Source organism: Sturnira hondurensis, unplaced genomic scaffold (genome assembly GCF_014824575.4).
Source record: "Sturnira hondurensis isolate 20B ecotype Veracruz unplaced genomic scaffold, ASM1482457v3 Scaffold0014384, whole genome shotgun sequence".
NCBI lineage: Eukaryota > Metazoa > Chordata > Mammalia > Chiroptera > Phyllostomidae > Sturnira > Sturnira hondurensis.
In genome coordinates this window covers 1,037,147-1,052,619 of record NW_028087015.1, presented here as the reverse complement: position 1 = coordinate 1,052,619, position 15,473 = coordinate 1,037,147, and positions in this window count along the sequence as shown.

Sequence of the window (15,473 nt, the reverse complement as noted above, 5' to 3'; positions counted from 1 at the left end):
GCAGGTTGAAGGAAACTTGGCCTAATGTGTGTGAGTACAGGGTCAGAGGTGAAGGAATGGCCTGGCCCTTGACCAGGGGAGCCACCCAGAACCTCAGGAGGAAACATCCAAATATCTGGTTTCTGTGAAGAAGCTTAGCTCACAGTTTCCAGGAGTAGGAATATCTGGTATACAGTCTGAATTTCCCATCTTGATGTTGTAATTGCCTTCTATCATTCTCAAGCCATTTGTAAAGTTTTGTCCTGCACCAAAACTAGGTTATAGTTGTGCTTTCTGAGAAAAAGAGAAAGGTCCTTGTGCCCCTGTGGGGTGTCGCAGGGGAGGAGAGAAAAGACAGCCGGGGCTGACGAAGGGCAAGAAGTATGCCTGGCGGAAAAAGCCTTGGTGAGGGGTGCTGAAGGCAAGACTGGAGGATGGAGGATGCACTTCTCAGAATTATTCTGGCACATCTCAGAATTATTATGAAAGAAGAAACTCATGGCAATAAGTTGTTGGGGACGGAATCTCAGGTGGCATTCATTGAGATTTCAAGGGAAGCCTCAAAGGCAGGAGAATCTGGAAGCTTTTGAGCACATATGTAATATTTGGGACACATAGTACATACTACATGCCCAATTCCTTCTCTTTTCTTTTCATAATAAAATGATAAGAAAAAATAAAAAATGTGAGGAAACTGCTCACCCAACAAGGTATATTTTGTGGAGCTGCCAGAGTTAATTTACCTACAAAACAATATTTATCTAAAACATGTATACAACTTTTCAAGCCTCCTTGCTTCCCAGTTTCTGGTCTGTTGCCACATGACACCTCCCATGTTGCTGCCCAAATAGCCTTGTTTGCATTCCTACTGAGATTTTAGAGAATTTTTACTGGAAAACCACTTCAAGACCCCAGCTCAATCCTGCTTTCTGGTTATAAATGTCTTCCCCCATAGAATTGAGGAAAGTGTTATATTTGATGGCATGCATGGTCTCATCTCTAAGAATAGTCTTATCCTCTAAATATGGATGGCCTGATCATATTGCCTCCCTCCAAAGAACACTTTAGTAGACACAACCATATAGCTAAGATACCAAAAACACTTGGTTCTGATTTGGTGGAGTAATAATTATGTTTTCTTTCCTCACTTTGCTCTTCACTCTTTGTTTAAATGGTTATCATTAAAGCAGCATGTAGTTCATGCTTCTCTCTTCTTCAGTATTTCTGTCTCTGACCCCTTGGCTTGAGAGTTACCATTTACAGGTAAGCTTGGAGGTAGTTTGGTTGTAGCTGCACAATTTCATGTGTTTGGCCTCCTCGTGAGTCATGGTGGAAAGATCTTGGGGCTGGTGAATCTTCTGTAGGCTAGTAAATATCTTGTGGGGACTTTAATTTACTTTATAGCTTTTTTCCAAGGCTGGTCTGTAGTGGAAGAGTCAGCTCTTCCATTAAGGGACAGAAGTAAGCTATTCTCAAGTAGGAGAAACACATATTTAAATTTATGATAGCTGGGCTTGGCTGCACCAGCCACTGTCTTGTTCTACTTTGAGCTTGGCAGGCCACTCTAATATTTCTGTTTGGTCTACAGATGAGAGACATCTTTTATTTTCATTTGTTGGGATCATCAAAAGCTCAAGAATATATTTTTCATTTGAGACTTTTATAAAATACACAATAATTATGTGAACAGTGAGCCTTGCCCTGACTGGCAAACAAGTAGACAGGGTGTTTCCATCATAGTTACGTTTCACTGCCCTGATACTGCAATGTGGGGCCAGCCACCATCTTTATACAGAGGTGGATTTGCCATTAGGTCCTGATAGCACAGGATTCTGTTCTCAACTCCCTGTTCAGGTAGGCAATATCTCCACATCTCAGTTTTTATATGTGTAAAGTGTGAAAATAATAAGAAACCTATCCCATAGGTTATCATGACAATTAATAGTCAAAGGTAAAGAGTCTAGCACATATCCTAGTACAAAGTAGTATAATAACAAATGCTAATTCTTACTTTTATTATTCATAAATAATAAAGTCCAGGTTTTTAGACACTTTTAGAAAATGGGACTATTTAAATATCTCATTCAAAACCCTTAATATTCTCCCCTGGAAAAAATACACATACACAAAATTTTTGCACATATTATCTGAGGAACCATGGGAGCCCTGTAGTTATCCTTCCATCTCAGGTTTGGATGCCCCAGGATAGCATGTATCTCAGCCTCCAAAAACAAGATATGGTTCTTTGAGGGCTAAAATCACATCTCCCAACTTTTCTACTCCCGTAGTACCTATAATGATGCCTATTACTTGGAAAAGCTTCATACGTATTTGAAGATTTGTTGATGCCAAGTTTTAATTCTCTACTAAATGTTGAAATTAAGCACTAAAAATTTGGAATTAATTCTCTTTATTAATGGAGGAAAAAATAAATTTTGCTTTCATGCTCTTCAGAGGGCTGGATGTAAGCACTACTTTTGCCCAGAACATGAGTTATCAATTCCAAATTGAACTCTCAGTTCCAAAGTTCTGTGGCCACTTCCAAGGAAGGACATTCAGCCTCTTAAGCCAAGTCTCACTAGCTGGGAAGAGAGCATGTTCTCAGCCAGCGCCTGCACCAGAAATTCCTGTCTGTGCCAACAACCAGATGTCACAGTGGCCTATTACAGGGGCTTACCTTAGGTCAAGTCTGCAGCATGTCAGTTCAAACTTTTGCAAAATGGGCTAGACAGTCAGCCAACAATTCAATAATAACTTTGACAATAATTAACTCGTATCACTGAACACCTTTGTTAATGTCGGCACACTATAAACACATGTTCCTTTACCCAAAAGAACTGATAAAAGGGATGTTTGTCGAGGTGCAAATGTAGTCACACGACATGACCTGCACTTCATGTTCCTCCCTCCTATTCACCCATCCTTTCAGGATTTAGTTGTTTCTCTTCCCCTCTGCTCACCTCCTCTTACTCGTTATAGCACATCTACGTGGAAGCAGATACTGGCTACAAATAGCATATCATTCTCATTTCTGTTATTGAAATTGGTGTCTACCTGTCTTGAAGTCATGTATTAACTGTGCACTCTAACACTTAATAATAGTGCAAATTGAAAGTGCAGTAATAGTAGCTAAAGAAAGAGAACACAAAGTCAATTCTGTTTCTATAGATCCTGTCAGAATGAAAGCTCAGACTTCAACATTCTTGTTTCCTTTTCTTTTCTCCACACATGTGTGACAGATTCTCAGCAGGTTCTGCTTTCCAGCCTTTGTATTCTTCAAACTAAGTGACCCTGGCACCCTGCACACAAGAATGTAGGCTGGTGAACAAGCATTGACTTGTCTAAAACACTGCTGAGAGCACTAGGAGGGGAGAGGTGAGGAGCTATGAGCAGACTTTGCTAATTTTGACATTCTGCTCTGCAAGATCTTTGAGCTTCAGGGTAAAAAAGTACAGAGTCATGTTTATGGGTTTTGCATAGCAAGGGGGAAATAACTAACTAGTAGACTTTCTGCGTAGACTCCTTATAATGACCTTAAAATACATAAATTAATACAGGCAAACCTCTAGTCTTCCATGGGGCATCGTGTACACATGCACTATCACACACAGGCACACATGCATATGCCAGTACACACATTCACACACAGACTTCAGTAGGTGAAATAAAGCTTCCGCATATACAGTGTATGTGAAAACATACTTTCATTTAAAAAACTCTTGAACCCCAATGCTTAGTCTCTGCACTCCCACCATTAACCTAATTCCCTCTATCTTAGTTCAAGTGCTTTAGTCTGTGAGCAAAAATCAATCAGCCCCTCAGGATCTGACTTCCTCTGTGAACAAGAGCTTCTCCAGTACCCCATGCCCTTGGTGCATGCCCTCCCTCCTCTAATGCCAGTAAGGACTCCAGTTCTTTCTCCAGTCTCTTCCTTTCCTCATGACTTGTAGTGACTCCTCAGGTCCAGTCTAGTCACTAGTGACTGCAACTTTCTGCCTTCTCATCCAGCTTCACCCCATAATAATCTTACCAACATATAACTTATCTTTGGAGAGATAAAAAGACCCAATCAGTAAAAATTTGTGTTGAGAACAAAGCTTTGACCTAATAACTAGAACCGGGGGCAAGTTAGATGAAATGAGAATTTGGCTTAGACCAAAGTCTGGAGGCCCAACTGGGGCAAAGTGGGTGGGTTTATGTGGTGGATTCAGGGTAGGTGAGTGGAGGAAACCAACCCTGCTCCGGATCCCATTGGGATAGGTGAACTCTCCACTTTGCATTCCTTGAATAGCTCTATTAAGTAACCTGAAGCTTGGCCAGAAGCCAGCAAGAACTGGAACACTCAGAAAATCAAGACACCATCTTTTCCTGGTTCACAGTATCTCCATGTTTCTAAATATATACTTGCCTTCTCCAAACCATGCAGATTAAATTATCTCATTCAATTGGTCAGATGTTTAATATTTTAAGAGGCCATGATAGTTTTGTTTTTGATATCTTCAGTGGTGGTGTATTTTTAGCCATTGAGGGTGGATTTGGTTTTGAAGGCAACCAAAATTTTTGAATCGTTTAGATTTAAATCTGAAGACTACACTTGGTCATAAGGTTGGTTGCCTATAGGCAGCCCAATGGCCCCGGGGAAGCTCTGCCTTCTGATACTCACATTCTCATGTAGTCTTTAACCCTAGCCTTGGATGAACTCACTTTTAAGGATGAGAACACAGCTCACTTCTACGATTAGGTTACAAACAGTCTCTGCCTTCCATCTTGCTCACACAGCCTTCCTGACTAGGAACCTTTGTTTGATTTCTGAGAGGAGCCTCTGCCATATTGAGAGCTTCCCCACGAGAGGCAAGAAACTGATGTGTTCAGCCAACAGCCAGAAAGAACCAAAAGTCTGCTAACAGCCACCGAGTGAACTTGGAGCAGATCTTCCCCCATTCAAGCTTTCAGATATCTCTACCACCCACCAGCATCATGATTACAGCCTGTGAGAGACCCTGGGCCAGAGGAACCACTGAAACAGAACACTGATTTCTGACCCACAGAAATTGGGAGATAACAAGTGTTTATTGGTTCTAAGCCACTATGTACTGGGGCAACCTGTTACACAGTAGTAGATAACTAATACAAATGTGTACGGATTAAACAAGGATGTGTTTGTTAAGCAAGGAGAATGGGTTTTTTACCACCCACTCCAAATTAATTCTCACCTTATCTTAACAAGTGTATTATCTCCTGGACTGTCGATCCTCAGGGGTGCAGGCCTGGCACCGCCCCTCCCCGGCCGACCTCAGGACTCCCAGATGGTTTCATGGCCTTTTCACTGCTTGTGTCTCTGTTTGACTTGGTGTTTACGTTATGGACCAAAGCCATCTGTAAGGTGAATCTAAGTAAAAGGCGACCTCGCAGGGTATTTAGGGAATGCCTGCTAGGTCCTTCTATTCTTCTCCCTTCTATTCTCCTCAAATTTCAACCCTGTCCTCATGTCCTGGTGAGGAAGAGGAAGCAATATTTAAGCACACCTTTAGATACCACAAGTGTAGTTCTGTCAAAGTAATGGGTAGGTTATTTGGGGGTGAGTGATGGGGAGTGAGTTTAGGTGATGGGGAGGCCATAGGGCAGCAGCTGCTCCCCAACCCCCCACCCGCATTTAAGTGGACACCACCACTCCATCCCACTTTTATTAATGCACTCCTTATGGCCAAACTGTTCTATAGTCAGCCTTCTCCAGACTAAATTTAGAGAAAACAGGTCATTCTAAATGCTCACCAGACATCTGCACCACTTCACCTTCTTCCCCCTGCCTATTGGCAAGATGCTGGGGGAAGATACGTGGCACTCTCTGGTGGCTGGAGGGGGAGAGAAAGTGAAAAGCGAGAGGAAAGAGTGGAAAGCAATGGAGAGAAAGGGATAAAAATGAGAAGATGAAAGAGACAGATGAGTAGGAAAGAGCCTCTCACTGGCCCTGCTTCCAGGTAACATTGTTTCTTGAGTCCTGACAATACACTGACAGATCCCTAACTGATTTGCTTGTCCCTCCATTTGCTATTACACTTTGCCTCATTTAATCCAGAGAGTTGAAACTGCTCAGAAATGTGGTCCCAATATATCTCCATTTTTCTACTTTTGCCATCTAGCTCCTCTGCAAAACTCTGTGTGACCTACTTTTAAGTGTCTCTACTTTTCTCTGAGTGAGAAAAATAACTTCTTTAAAATCTGGAATCATTGTTCTATAAACTGAACAAAACATTGTTTTAGGAAAACAGACTGTAATTTCCATGGTAATTCCCTGGCCAGAGGCCAATTCTAACTTTCTATCTTAGATGTTGAGATTATATTGCTGATTTTCTAATAATATAAATGGCTTCTGGGGTTAAGATTTAGGGCAATCAATTGGGGTCTGTGTCCTTTTTAATGATATTTGAGTGGCTACAGATGAAAGGTTCATAAAAATCTTTTAACATGGCCCTGACTGGGCCGCTCAGTTGGTTGGAGCATCATCCATACATCAAAAGGTTGTCGGTTCCATCCCTGGTCAAGACACATACTTGGGTTGTGGGTTTGACCCCTGGCTGGGGTGTGCATTATGGGCATGATGGGGGATGGCCGATCAATGCTTCTCGCCCACATCGAAGTTTCTCTCTCTCTTCCCTCTTCCCTCCCTCCCTCTCTCCCTCTCCCCCTCCCCCTCCTTCTCTCCCTCTAAGGTCAATGAACATATATCCTCAGGTGAAGATTAAAAAAATAGTCTATCGGTGTTAACTGTTTTTGCCTAATTTTAATTGTCCAACTTTCTCTTTCTTTTGATACCACCAGCACACCTCTCAACCAGAACCTTTCTTGTGTATACTGGCATCAAGGGCCTGGAAAGTGTTCGCTAAGGTGCCAAACAGCTTAAAGGACACTTGAAAGAACCGAAAAGCTATCCTTGGGCTGAGGGAGGCAGTTCTCCGAGAAGTGAAAAAAAATCTGAAGCTAACCCTGAGGCAGAGGGCTTTCCTTCTTCCTGACCCCAGAGAATGCAAGGTTACTTCCAGTAGAAATTAGGAAAGTGTTGTGGCCGCCTGCTCCTCACCCTATGGTGATGATTAAATTCTAAACGGAAAAGCGGCTTCTCTGATTTCATCCTGTCTTCTTCACCATCCCTCTGACTTGGCAATCTCATGTCTATAATAAGAAATCATGCATTTAAAATCTACTTTGAACATGTGAAGTCTGAAGAGGAGGTAGATTTTGAGAACTCATGGTAGGTACTGGGGTGCTGCGCAGGTGTCTCTGTCTGGGGGACACCCATCAGTCCACCAGAGAGGGACAGTAATAGCATCCCATCTGGTTTTCCTCTGGCAGCACACGCCAGATGACACCTGCACACCACCCACCTGCTATGGCTACTCAGAGGGCACACACGGGCAAGGGTTCTAAGCCATAATTCTGCTCATCGGGAAAGCATCGTGTTGGTGAGTTAGGATGATGTTATTAGAAGGTCGGCATTAAATCTGCTATCACTTATATTTTTTTAAAAATATTTAAATATTTAATTTACTTCAAAAGTAAAATGTATAAACCATTTACACATGTCAGTATTTTCAAATGCTGGTAGCCAAGTGCCTGACACACATCCCGTCAGCTGATGGAACATGGTATCAGAGTGAGCATGTGGGTTCTGGGTCTTTCCACTGTGTAACTTGATCAAGTTGCTTACCCTCTGAAACTTGGTTTGTTTTGCAAATGATAATAATGATGATAATAATTCATACTTCATGAGGTTGTTGGGGTTGTAAAATGCTCTACTCCATGTAAAGCTTTTGACATAATATTAATTATTAGGAAAGTAATAGTGTGAATAGTTCATTTGTGGTAAAAACTGGGAAAGTGACCCATGACGAAGGGCTATAGGATATTGTCCATCTCACCTATCTAACCCTTAGACAATCTCTTGGTAACAAACTATAGCCCATGGGCCAAATTCAACCCACCTGTTTTGCCAATAAAGTTTACAAAACGTAGTACTTTACATATTATCTATAGCTGCTTTCAAGCTACAATAGCAGAGCTGAGAATTCACGGCAAGAGACTGTGGCCTGCAAAACCTAAAACATTTACTCTTTAGCCCTTTACAGACGTTTGCCAACTATTGGTGTAGCCTGCTGGGAAACACTAAAGATATCCCCGCAGAGCTTGTACTGATACAACTTTTATCAACTACATAATTTATGGGGCCCATAGCAAAATGAAAATTTAGTCCACCTTGTTTCAACATTATTAAGGATTTCAAGAGTTACAGCACATCACTAAATCAGGCACAGCACCCTCTGGAGCGGGAAGCCCCGTGCAAGTGCAGAGTCAGCCCTGCCTTTGTGTTCTCTAGACTTCACTCTCATGTATACACTCCATTTTCATTTTCATCTCCAAAGGACTTTTGAAGAAAAATCTCAAACAAAAAAGGGAAGCATTACCAAAGTGATGCGATAAAATAATTCCAGGTAAATGAGGTATGGAGCTACCTATTAAAAGCATAACTGTTCATTGGAAATGCCCTTCCTTTACAGGGCAGGATGTCTTACCTCTCTGTTCTTTGTATTAAATTATTGTCCTGGAATGGCTCTAGTTTTTTAATGCTATTTAACTAACATTTCACTGTCAATCTTGGTTAGCTAACCCAAAGAGAGTTGTCATTTTCAGAATTTTGAGTCTGACAATGATTAATGCATTGTTCCTTGAATGAAAAAAGAGGGTGTTTGGTATTTTTAACCTTATGAAACTAGGAAATATGTCCTCAAGACCAGAATGGCAACTCTGAGCTTGTTAGATACAAAACAATTTCAAAACACAGTGAAAATATCCAAATCGTCTTTCTCTCATCTTTTCTATAAAATACTACCTCCCATCCAGGTTCCTAATTTACAATCTCTTCAAAATTAAAATAATAGAAATTTCATAGGTTTTAAAAATGTTTGTATTTTTAAAGCATTTAAACATTTCTGTTCCATCAGAGTCAAGACTGAAGAAGGCTTACTGATTCAAGATCAGCTAGGAAATAATTTTGCTTCCTTTCCTTGTCAGTCATACCAGTAAATGAGAAGCTAATCAGACAGTCTCCCTCCTCTCTGTGTCATTTATGCTACAATAACATGTGAGATAAGACACAAAGGAAATCAAAAAGAAAATAAGGCTGAGCAGACCCACATTAGATCAGCACCCTTTCCAGACCCATGTTTTGTCTCTGGAATAAGCAGGGATGACAAAGCCAATGGTGGAGCCAAGAGTAGATTTCTTTTTGGGTAATCCTTCTTATTCCCATTTTCCCCATATGCTTTCCAAGGCCAGGAAGAGAAACAAGGTTATCTCTATATTGACTAAGAGACAAGACCTATTCTGTCAGCCCCCTCCTCTGTGTTGTACCTCTTAGACCTGTACTCTCAAATTTTAGGTTATTTGTATTCTGCCTCTTGAAGTCTGGAATCTTTTTTAAAAGATTTTATTTATTTATCTTCAGAGGAAAAGGGAAGGAGAGAGGGAGAGAAATATCAATGTATGGTTGCCTCTCATGTGTTCCCTGCTGGGAACTGGCCTGCAACCCAGGCATGTGCCCTGACTGGGAATCGAACTGCAACTGCGTGGTTTGCAGGTCCATGCTCAATACACTGAGCTACAGCCAGGGCTGGAATCTTTTTGTGCAAATTTATCAAAAGTCAGTCAAACTTTTACATTCTTATCTTCACAACTCAGCATGACCCTCTAGCTTCCACAGACAATGGCCTACTCTCAGCCAATCAGACCATCGGACCTTATAAAGACAATGACCCTATGATGCAGAAAGAGTTAGACACTGTTCATGAGAATAATGCACTTGAGACCAGCAGTGTCCTGGCCATGTCTGGCCAGGGTGGTATCCTTGAGATAGTCTCCCTGCAGCCATTCTTGAGTGCATCTTTGCTTCTGGCCTCGTGGAGTCCAGCTCATTTCTCCTCCTTTTTGTGAAGCCTTCCCATCCATTTTCAGAGACCCCTGGTATCCTTCTAGTCAATAACTTGGCAGCTTTACTTCACCAGATGTGGTTTCCATGTTTGTAACCAGGAGCTCTGACTGACTCAGGACTTTTTAAGAAGTTGGGTGGTAGAGGAAAGGAAAGTGACAGGCCAAGAGCTTTAAATGGGGTCATGCGCCCTGCTGGAGTTCAGAGGCACCTGTGCTTCTCGGCATCCTACCAGTTACCTGCTTCTCTGGTCCTGAGCTCCGCGCTATGTCACAAACAGGCTTGTCCCATCCTTCTGTCAGGCTCTCAGGGTGTGCAGTCAGGGCTCAGCTGTCTTAAACTAGAGATCAGAGAGAAGGAGGGTTTCAGACGGAGAAGAAATGTCCCATCACACACTACTGAGCCTTCACACAGCTTCTCGCCACCCCCCCTCCTTTCCACAATAGTTACAACCACCTGCACAATGAATTTAGAATCAGGAGAAAACATTATCAGGGGTAAAAGTGATCATTCATTTTTATCTTTCCTTCTTCAGGGCAGGACTATTCGGTAGTTACAAGCAAAGACAGATAGCCTAGGTTCAAATTCCAGCTCCACTCTTCACTATCCTATGATTCTCCTCAAATTCTATTTCCTCATCAGGAAAGTGAAAATAAAAAGTGGTATCTACCCCGTAAGTATGGTGAAAATTAGAGAGCTCCATGTAAAGCATTCAGAACAGTGCCTGGTACACAATCAGTGCTCATCACATACTCATTATTATCATCCCTATCCTTACATCATTTCAAAGTCTGCATGGGGCTTGGTACTCAGCGTTTTCCCATTGCAGTAGGTTACATGAGAGGAAAAATATCAGGTGATTGTTTTTATATGCAGAAAAACAATATTTTTAATGACATAGTAGGATTTCACTTTATTCAGAAGCCCTAACTAGAACATAACCAACTGTTCTGGAGAGTGGTGTGGGTAATTATAACTCAGTCTCCCAGGCAACATGAAGCAAGGTCTCTGTTTCATTTGGGCTCATTTGGCATTTCATATGGCTGCTGTGGCCTCTTCGTTCCAAGTGCAGTTTAGTCTGCCATTTTAGAATTAAACAGAGATCACTGACTTATCCAAATAGACATATTCTTTGTTTTAAACAGATTTTAGTGCATTTTGGTGGAATTCAGGGAGGTTTCAGGGATATGTGCTTTCTGGGAGCCAGGTGAACAATACTTAGAACTGCTGGTTTGGGAGACTGAAATCTGCCGAGTTCCCACACAACTTCAGTCAGGGGAACTCACTGACCATTGAAAGGAAAAGTGAGTTAGGAATCAAATTTTATTCTAGAAAGAAATGTAGACTACCTGGCTCCTTTTGTCATGTGAACAATCCTATATCACATGATGACCCCATCGTTCTGGAAGTGAGGTTTTCCTCTTCGGAAAATACAGATTTGGGGTCACAGCCCTGTGCTCAGGGAAGCATGTGGCCCTGTGTGTGCCTTGGGAAATATACATGGGTTTTCTGGCAGATTTCCTCTATGAACAAAAGCAGAAATTCACCAAGAAAAATAGGAAGTTAGAGTCATGGCCCGCAAAGGAGAAGGCTGACCCTGAGATGTATGCGGGTGAAAAGGATGACGCCACACAAGTGGAAAGAAAAGTCAGGTGCAGGGGGAAGACCAGAGTCAAGGGCAAGATGAGACTCAGGGGTAGACTCCAGGGTTTGAATCCTGGCTTCAATATTTATAAGCTGTGTGATCTCAAGCAAATGTGTTGAATTATTCATGCTTTATTTACCCCAACAGCAAAATGAGAATGAAAATAATAGTATCTATTGCGTAAGGATATTGTGTGGATTAAATTAGTTAATATATGTACAGTGCTTACAAAAATGTCTAGCACAGAGTAACTCTACATGTGTTAGCTATGATTTTTAGGGTTTGCTATTATCCTCACTTGAAATGCTTGCCGTGTATACAGCAATATACAAACATGAGGCATTGTGCTGCACCATGATAAAGTACCACAGACTGGGTAGCTTAAGTTTATTTTCTCACAGTTCTGGAGGCTGGAAGTCTGAGATCAATGTGTTGACAGGGTTGATTCCTTCTGGGATCACTCTCCTTGGCTTGTAGAAGGCTGCCTTCTCCTCCCTGTGTCCGAACCTCCTCTTCTCATAAAAATACCAGTTACATAGGACTTGAGCCCACCCTCATGACTTCTATGAATCTTAATTACTTCTTTGAAGACCCTGTCTCCAAAAAGTCATATCCTGAGGCACTGTGAGTTAGGACTTCAACATGCACATATTTAGGGGTTGGTGAATGAGGCAAGGTAACAGGCACAGTTCAGTCCATAATAATCACTTGCCAGACTGGTTAAGTTGGGATTGTTTCCCTTATCTAAATGGTTCCTGATTAGAGCTGGTCAAAGAGGGACTGGACAGAAGAAAAGCAGTGGCCATAACCCTCTGGAAGACATAGTTGTTAGTACAAGTGACAGACAGATGCTGAGATGCCAGTAAGACCCAGCTTGTCCTTGCTTTCCTCTGCTCCCCAGTCCTTTTTCCAGGCTGCTGATCCAATGGACCCACAGTGACTCCAAGCCATACCAGATATAAGGCCAAAGACCCACAGACCTTTCCCATTCCCCTCATGATCTTACTCCAGTGGCTAGATGTGCTTAACTTTGAGACTGACTCTGATAAATCCTCTGACCTTCCACAATTCTGTAAAATCTAAATACAAATTAAACCCTTTTTCCTATTATACTCATAGTGGCCATGCTTGCAGGACTGAACCCTGATACAATAATAGTAACAACATTATTATTTATTTCTTCTGGACACACTATCCCTAAATCTGAAAAGAACCAATGCTTTACTCACAAGCATGCACGAGTTCTTCCAATTACTCAAGCCTGAGTTCACTCAAAAGTCCTCCGAATTAGTCTTCTTGCTCCCATCTCTGCTGGCTCCAATATGTTCCACTACAGGCCACCAGATAGGATTTCTTGACTCACATTTATGTCACCAAGTGATAATCAAGGAAGTCCCCAGATGACAACTGAGTAGCAGGGCTTGAGAACAAGTTCAGATTAGAACAAAAGGATGAAAGTTTCCCAGAGGGAGGTCTCCAGGGATTAAAAATGCAATGGATGCAAAGTATGGAAAATATTAAGAGGGCAGACTACAATGCCATTGGGTCCTTGGGATAAAAATAATGGTGCACAGAAAATAAGGAAATTTTTTAAAAAATATTATTCATTCCAGAAAACACAAAAACACAAGAAAAACATACTCAAATTATGCCACTATACTCAAGGGCGGAGACTTTTAGACATAGCAATGTAATATAAGTATATGTAATATCATGAGTATTGACACAACATCAGGTCATGAAGTAAGCACATGGAAAGAATAAGAAAGAAATGACATGGCAGGTCAGGAGCCACACTGAAGCACGTTGAAGGGTTTGCCAAGATAACTCCTTGAAGCTGTCAGCCTGTGATGGGGAGCTAAGAAATGGAGCAATAACTAGAGGGGCATATGCAGCCAGGGAAGAATTTGGGGATCTACAAAAGCGTATTTCTATACTTTGGGACTGATCCAAGAGAGAAGAGAGATGATAGAAGAAGAGAAGATAGCGGAGACGAATATCTGCGAGGTGAAAGGGCATGGATTCAGAGCCCAGATGGAGGATCTTGGCTTTGCTAAGAACAGTGCCCTTCGTTGTACCAGGTGGGAAGAAGGCACATTTGAATGCAAGAGGGTATGTATATGAGAGCCAGGAAGATGAGAATGTCTTCTTTCTTTCCCCTCATCTCCACCACTACTTCCTGAGGTGTGGAGTCTCAGCACAGTGCTGAGACTGCCTCCTGTCCCTCCATACTGGGGAAATCAGAGCAGAGCAGAGAAAGCTGCTCAGAGGGGAGGAGGTTGTAACCCAAGATGGAGATGAGCAAATTTGTTGGAGTCACACAGCTAATTAGTGAGAAAGCCATGACTAGAATCAAACTGGCTCCTAGCCTAGTACTCTTTCACTACCAAATTACCATGTAATATTGAACATATGGAAGTGGTTAAGGTTTAGGACCATTATAAAGACTAACAACCCAAGTTACATGAAATAAGGAACCACGTAGATATACAGTGGAGGGATTTAAGCGTCACTTCACAGGGAGGGGTAATTTTACCCACTCTAAGCCCATGATTAGACCAGGGTAGATTGAACTAAATTGTAAACTTTTAAAAGCTACTGCCTTCAGCACTGTCTAACCCAGCTGGGCTGGGTGAAGCCCTGGCTCCATGATGCGGACTCAGGGAAAGGGCTGAGATAAATGTCAGCCAATTATATTTATTAGCTTGAACCCAAATTAACTCTTTCAATTACATAGATCCTCTAGCAATCTTTGCTCTACTCCACTCAGAAGCATTTATTAAATGTGTTGAAAAGTAGAAATGCTAAAAAATAACAGGTACTGTTTCACCTCCATACCCGTGAGAGCCCTACCATCCATAACTTCAATTAGAAGAGTTTCTTTCTCAAAATATTCTTTCCTTAGTCTTCTTCATGCTATTCATGTGGTTCTTGATCCATTTGCAATAAATGCCTTTTGCTGTTCTGCTTAAATTTCCAAGCTATGTTGGACTCTGGTGTTTATCTTGATTGACATTTGGTTATCCATCATGCTAGTATTATCTTCCCCCCAACATCACTTTGTGTAATGGGTGTTGAATTATGAATGCTGACATTGGTCAGGCAAGTTGATCTTGCTATTACATAATTCCGTGTGTGGGAGGGGACAAGTGTATTGCCCATTTTGAGAAGTCACCATTAGAATGTGCTCATAGTCCTCTTTTTAATAAAGTTCTTCTGGTTTGACGTTTAATGTTTATAATCAGTAGTGATTTCTAAGTAGTCAGTGAATATTCCGTTTTCCCTAAGGTGGAACTCCAGTGCCCCGACACCTAGCCCAGTGCTGTTTGATTTCCCATGTCCAGGGCAGAACTCCCAGACTAAGGGAGAATGTCATGAGCTGCCAGATCGCCACAAAGAGCAGAGGGAAAACACCCCAAATGTGAATATCCATTCCCCATTTAATCAACAAGTACCATAGACAATGCCTGGCTCAGGGTAGGTTCTGGATAAACATTAACTGGATGGATGGATGGACGGATGAGTGGATAACAACATACTCCATTGTCTCACAAGGAGAATAGACCAGGGCCCAGTGAGCTCCCTGTTTAGGAGGGATACCAGCTGTGGATATCTAGGTGGGTCTTAGATAAGATAAAGCAGCAATGATAATAAGGTGCTGTTTAATTTTTACTGAGACTTCCCTTGAAAGAAAATTAATAGAAATGGATGGGGAGTTGAGGGGGGAGAAGCCAACAGTAGCAGGAATAAAGAGAACTTTAGAACTAGAAAACCTCTCTTTGTCATGTATTGTATCTTGGGAAGCTAACTGAGACACAAAGGTAAACTGGACAGCAGGGGAAATTAGATTCAGATTAGGATTTTAACAAC